Source organism: Pseudorasbora parva, chromosome 20 (genome assembly GCF_024679245.1).
Source record: "Pseudorasbora parva isolate DD20220531a chromosome 20, ASM2467924v1, whole genome shotgun sequence".
Taxonomy (NCBI): Eukaryota; Metazoa; Chordata; class Actinopteri; order Cypriniformes; family Gobionidae; genus Pseudorasbora; species Pseudorasbora parva.
In genome coordinates, this window is record NC_090191.1 from 15,230,309 (window position 1) to 15,237,922 (window position 7,614).

The window sequence follows — 7,614 nt, forward strand, 5'->3', positions numbered from 1 at the left end:
CCTTGATGACCTTCGTGGGCCAGACTCATCAAGACATGTCGTAATGAAACAGGAACAACCAGACGTGACCCTCTAAACACGTAGTCCTTTTGCACAGCAAGTTCATCACGCACTTGAAAATATTGACGTAAAACAACATCCACAGCCGCTGATGAAAAAGGCCATCCACGAACAATCTGAGCACGTAGCGCAGTCATTTCTGAGCATGAGGCAGAGGCAGATGAAACAAACTCAGGCTCAGTATCAGAAAGATCCTCATCAGAAGCCGACAAGGGTAGGCGAGAAAGATAATCAGCAACCTGGTTTTTAGAGCCTGGATAATAATTAACCTCATAGTTAAAACACAAGAGTCGCTCTGCCCAACGCGCTATCCTCATTCCAGAGCGATCTGTACCTTTAGAGGAGAGAAGCACTGTCAAGGCCTGATGATCTGTACGTAGAAGAAATTTTCGACCCCAGAGGTAAGTTCTCCATTTTTCAACAGCCCAGACACATGCTAAAGCTTCCTTTTCAATCGTTGAATATTTTCGTTCAGAAGTAGACAAGGTTCTTGAAGCAAACGCAACAATACGCTCTGTGTTGTTTTCATGGATTTGAGAGAATACAGCACCTAGTCCATAATCTGATGCATCTGTTGAAACGACAGTGGGCAAGTTAGGGTCAAACAATGCTAAAGCAGGGCTTTGAAACAATAACTCCTTTACAGTACTGAAACTCTTCTGAGCTTCATCTGACCAACTGAACTCAGAACCTTGTCTAATGCAAGCACGCAATGGTTCTACTACTGTGGCAAAATTTGGAATGAACTTATTGTACCATGACAACAATCCAAGAAGGGAACGGAGCTGATGTACATCATTAGAAACAGGAGCATGAAGCATTGCACTAAGATGATCCTCATCTGGGCAAATACCCTGAGCAGATACAGTATGACCAAGAAAGCGCAAACTGCTTTTGTTAAAGTGACACTTTGAATCATTCAACTGTAAGCCTGCATCATGTATACGCTGAATAACCAATCTGAGCATGTGATCATGTTCACTTTTTGTGCGTCCCCAGACAATAACATCATCCAGATAATTAGCCAGATTTGGCAACCCTTGCAGTACAGTTGCTAGCATTTTCTGAAATGCAGACGGAGCTGAAGCAAGGCCATAAGGTACTCGACAGAATCTGAATAACCCTTCATGGGTAATAAATGCAGTCAGATCACGACTTTCTTCATGTAACAAAAGCTGGAAGTAAGCATTCTCTAAATCAATTGTAGAAAAGAAAGTTGCTCCACACAGCGTAGACATCATCTCCTCAATATGGGGCAACGGATAACAGTCCGCAACAACAGCTTTGTTTGGTTCTCGCAGATCTACATACATACGAATGCCACCCGTCTTCTTCTGAACAACTACAACTGGAGAAATCCACTGCGAAGCATCCATTCGTTTAATAACACCCAGGTCAAGAAGACGTTGCAGTTCATTACTGACAGCATTTCGAACAGACAATGGTAACCTTCTGAGTTTCTGACGAACAGGTTTCACATCTGGAGAAATTTTTGCCTTTTGCACATCCTAGCTTGCTAACAGGCACAGAAGCAGAAAGTCGTATTACAGGGACTGAAGACTGAACATGTCCTGGAAGAATAGAAGAACCTTCAAACTTAAGATGCAATCCATTTATCAAATCCATTCCAAGAAGAGCTGTGCCACATTCAACAATGAATATTGACGTATTACAGTTCATATCATCTCTGGTAACAGTAAAAGGTAGACAGCCAAGCACTGGTATTAGATCTCGTGAATACGTCACCAATTTAACAGCAGGAGGCAGCAAGGCGTCTTGCTTGAAGTGTTTTTCATACAAAGATTTTGGCAGAATAGAAACTGAAGATCCAGAATCCACAATCAACTCCACAGGTACAGAAGCTGATGCAGTCATGATAGTAGTAATGCACTTTGTCTTATTAGATACTGAATCATGCATGTAAAGAATCTGAAGCTCAGGCAATTCAATCTCATGGACAGAACGTGTTTGCTGTGAACGACACACTCTGGAAAAATGTCCCACCTTTTGACAATTATTGCACTTTACAGAAACTGCAGGGCATCTGGAATCATTTGCAAGATGCCTGGTAGATCCACAGCGGTAACATGCACAAGTCAAGAGAGTAGCAGACGACTTTGAAGGCACAGCCAGAGGTTTCAAAGGTGATTGTCTTTTATAACGATCAACAGCAGGCACACCAGTCACTTGTATTGCTTGAACAGGTTCTGAATTCCGATTGGAAAAAAGTTTAGCTTGTTCACCAACAGCCTCCATTTGCGTAGCAATAGTGATAGCCTTGTTAAGAGTCAAATCAGGTTCTAATAGCAGACGTTCTCTGATACGATGACTGTTTACATTCTCCACTAATTGATCTCGCAACATCTCATCATCATTAGATGCAAACTCACATGTGGTTGCTAGGTCCCGAAGAGAAGCAACATACTGCAGAATTGTTTCCCCTGATGCTTGAATTTGTTTTCTAAATGCATGACGCTCAGCAACAACATTACGTCGAGGAATAAAGTGCAGTTTTAAAGTCTGAATAGCATCCTCCATGCAAAACCGTTTTGCTTGCTACTGCTAAGGTTTAGTCGCATACAATAGTGCATAAACCGAATCATGTCCTCATAAACTGCGAGTAAACACACACAAATGTTGACAGGCCACTAAATACAGTACATACCACAGAGACAGACGTCCTGCTGTTGCGGTTTCTCCTGTTCAATTTATTTCAGCCTCCGAATCTGATTCTGGATCATATCTGTATTAGCTGAGATTGATAGCCATGGGTTTCTCCACGCTTGAGGACGTCACCGCTTTGTGTGCATTCGTCATTCTTTAGCTCCGCCCACATGATACGCCTTCACGCGCTCTGTTTTTTCCGGAAAGACTCGGTACAGCCAATATTTATTTTATAAATATAATAAAACTAAAGACTTTTCGGAGATATGAAGGATGCAATACTACTCTATAGGTACTCAAGATTGACATGAGATTGACTGAAACTGAGTTTTTCACCCCCCCTTTAAGAGATTTGTTTTCCTTGAGAAAATTTGCCATGTATTGTGCCTTTATATATATTGAATCGAATCAAAAACAAACTGAATTGCAAGCCTGTAAATAAAAATCGAATCTATCCTAATTTTGAAAATTGTGTCAATACCCAGCCCTAGTAGTTGACAATATCAGAATGTGGTGAGGTGGCCACACAGAGCAACTAAATAACAAAGCAACAACAGATGGTGGAGTACTCAATTGCACATTTCAACATTGAAAATTACCTGATTCATAGAGCACATGTGCAGCAAATTGTTTCCAGTCCATTTATGGATCGGGGACAACCCTTTTTGGACTTCTTAGAATCTGGAACTTGTCCCTAAACGGGGGCCACCAAGCAAGGTAATCTGAAAACCACTCCTTTGCCACTAGCCAGTTTTACTTTCCTTTTCCAATAGTGCATGTTCACCTAATACAAAATTATTAGCACAATAAAAACTTTGGTTAGTGGAGGCTAAACACACATATTGCAAATTACACACCTTTACAAACACCATTTAATTCTTTATGTTAACGTATTCACTTGTCATTATAACATTTTTAAAACTTTCAAACAAAACTATGCCTCATAATGTCTACATAACAGCACAATACATTGACCCTTAAACAAGCTGTCAAATGTGCTTCCTCCCTCATTGTTAGGGGAGGCTAATAGTCAACTTCTGTATCTAAATAACTTTTTGAAAAAAGCAGGTCAGTGAAGATGGGAATAAAGGATTGTGGGACAACTTGCTATTGCACAGGACAATATTTAAATTAATCTGAAAATGCAGCAATGCTGGCAAAACTATTGTACGAGACAGACAGCTAGTAGTTGGTAACTAGACAGTGGGAGCGCTACTGTGAGTAAGGCCAGGCTATGGATAGTTAACCTTACAACAAAATGCCATAATAGTAAGAAAACAGTTAAAAATGTTGCACACCGGAAAGCAATACCATCAGTTGTAGACCCATGTAGACCTCAGTTGTAGAAGTGCTGGTATACTGTATGCTGGAAGTCTTTAAGGAGCACATGACCAGTAAATAGCAGGAACTGGCAGAATTCAGAGGCAGTCTACCTAATTCAAAGGTGTTGGCCTTTGTGCAAACTCCACTGGAACACGTTTTCTGATCTTCTCAGAGAGAATCTTCACCTGTTAAACTGAGAGCCTGCAAGCCAGTGGACTCTTGAGCCATAAGTACAAGAGTCGCCTCATGACACCCATGCATGTAGTCCAAAGGAAACCTACCGACCATGCCCAATCAGCCTATTATTTGAAGTCTTTGTCAGTGCAGAGGCGGGCATCGGTGCAGAGGGAATATCACTCTACTGTTCACATATTCCTCATCATGCATACATTTCCCAGACCCTGAGTAGCTTGTGTGTCCTTTAATATTTTTCACAAAAGCTGTGGCTGGAGCATCATAGAGCACAGTTGGAGCCACATGGTAATTCCTTGAATTGTAAATCCATCCTACATTGTAACAACGTCAGCCACAAAATCTTCCAGGTAAGCAATGAGTGCTGGCTTGCTGGTACCACAGAAAAGCCTGATCACAAATGGCTGATTCTGGGGGAGGTTCTTGATGACTCCAAGAATTGACCAGAACTGGATGGAAAAACCTTTAAAAACTGGCATACCATCCACATTTGCTTTAAGTTCTAGGCATACAACACTAGCCAAGCTTCACTTATTTGCCTCCAAAGTGGTCTTCATTGACTTCAGAAGTAATGGTATGTCCCACTAGCCTTTTCCTGAATAACCACTGACTCTGACCGTGAAGTCATAAGTATTGTTCTTGCATCAGCTGGCAATGATGGATTATGTCACTTTAGAATTTTCAATAAATTATTCAATGTACTGTTATATTTTCTTCCAATGCCCAGGTTGCCAATCTACTTTCCAGACAAGCTTCCTCTTCTTCAACAGAGCTACTGTCATCAGACTGTAGGGAATCTAACTCCTCAGGGAAAGATGATTCACAGTCCATAAAGTCCTCCTCAGTGTTAACTGGATATTCATAATTATCATCTGGTAACTTTTCAGCCCTACAGCCAAAACCAGAACCTGACTGAATTCATACCAATTATTGGTTAACTGTATTAATATGAACACCAAGATCATGCAGTCTAGGTTGCTCAAAACCTTAATGCCATCGTCGATCTCAACTGTGATCCTAGGTCTTCTTTTCTTGTAGAATCAACCCTTTGGGTTGTGTAGTCCCCATTACTGTGTTTGCAGTTACATTTTCTGCATCCTCAATGTCCTGGACAAGACACAAAACACTTGGTTAAGCCTTGCCAAACACTGTGTGATTCATGTGCTATTTCATTACGGTTCCCAACTCACACTGTACAAGTAGATTACATGCAATGTAAAACCAAAGCTCACAATTTATGTGTTCACACTATAAGATAGTTGAGCTACGTCTTGACTGCTCATATTATATGTGTAAAATATTTACGCAATAAAACCCCGTGCCAGGTTGTACTGATGGATCATGATATGAGAATATAGAGAATTGAGCATTTCCAATTTATAAACAATGAGGGCTACAAATAAACATATTCACAGTCTATAATTTTCACCAGTGTGTTTAGTTTTCATGGACTTGTAGGGGCTGTTTACGTGACACAGTTTTCAACTAAAAACGTAAAACTTTTAATGAGTTTTGGCCATTCATTAACATGACAATAGCGTCTTGGGTGCCTGAAAACACAAACTTTTGAAACCTTGCACATTTTTTTCAAAGTGCACATTTTCTCGGTGTAAACAAAAAAGTGAATCTGTGAAAACGATGACAAGTTCAAGTTATGTTTTTTTGTAAAGCACGTTTAAACGACCACAGGGCGACCAAAGTGCTGTACAACAGTAGAAGTACAATTGCAATACAAGTAGGCTAGTTTTGAATTCAGGTAAAGTGGACGCGGTTCATAATGTGGGTCCAATCACTTCGAAAGCCCGATTTCCCTTTGTCTTTAAGCAAGCACTGGGGATCTTAAGAAGAAATTTGCCCTCTGGTCTAAGTCCTCTCGCAGAAGTAAAGATAGATAGGTTAGTCAGATACCCAGCCAACACACCCATGTGGGGCCCAAAGGGGCTGCACATGGGCTGATATCTGGGGCCCACCTGAGCTACCCAACTGGGACCCAGCTAATTTTGTCCTCAGTTTCCATGGAGGCCCTACATGAGTTAGCCCATATGGGTTGATGATGGGTCTCTTGATGGGCTCATACTGGGCCCACATGGGTAACCCAGGTAGCACCCATTTGGGGCCTGCATGGGTCTGCCCATAAGGGTTAATGATGGGTCTCTTGATGGGCTCATACCAGGCCGATATGGGTAACCCAGGTCACACCCATTTGGGGCCTACATGGGTCTGCCCATATGGGTTTATATTTGGCCCACATGGGTAACCCAGATCGCACCCATTTGGGGCCTACATGGGTCTGCCCATATGGGTTGATACTGGGCCCATATGGGTAACCCAGGTGGCACCCATGTGGGGCGTACACGGGTCTGCCCATACGGGTTAATGATGGGTCTCTTGATGGGCTCATACCAGGCTGATATGGGTAACCCAGGTCGCAGCCATTTGGGGCCTACATGGGTCTGCCCATATGGGTTAATGACTGGACCCAGATAGGGTTTATGTAGGGCTCTTATGGGCTACAACGGGTATATATAGATGGGCTAGCATAGTTTCTGTGTGAGTTATCTTATAGTGAACCCCGTAATACAAACATTACATGTAATCCTTTAAACCAGTGGTTTTCAAACCTGTCCTAGAGGACCGCCAGTCCTGCAAAGTTTGTATGTCTCCCTTATCAGACACACCAATTTAGTTCTTGCAGTCTCTACTAATGAGCTGATGAGTTGAATCAGGTGTGATAAATGAGAGAGACACAGGGCTGATGGTCCTCCAGGACAGGTTTGAAAACCATTGCTCTAAACTACACTAAAATGTAGAAACCGGTAGCTCATGCTGTACTTTATAATGCAAGGGTTATTTAGAATAATTTGAAAATGACTAAATTACAGTTACAACTTTATTTGACAAAAGTACCACAAAAAAAGTAATTTTTTTAGTGACATAATTTGACAAAACTTGTATTGTTTAAATATGTACATCTGTACACTTAAAGTTTATGTATTTCACAAACAAAAATATAAAAACTGTGCAGCTCCTCACTCCCCCATAATCGCTCACCCAACAGCCCTTTGAATTTTTTTTCAAAATAATCAACCATTGTGTCACTTTTTTTAAATTCTCTTTTTCACATTTAAAGCTTTTTGGTGCCCCACATCTAGTTGGTCTTGATGACATGGTCAGCAGGGTCAGACAAAAACAGATGGCGACGAAATGACACAAACTGCAAAATAATTAAGGTGAAGATTTAAGTGTGAAAACATCAGAAACCCTTTAGTCTCCAGCTCCACCATTTTCCAGAACTGCAACCTACCTGGAGTCTCCAGAAGTGCAAGGTGTCAGGATCTCAAAGACTTCAGTTAGCTTAAGAATCCTAAAAAAGAA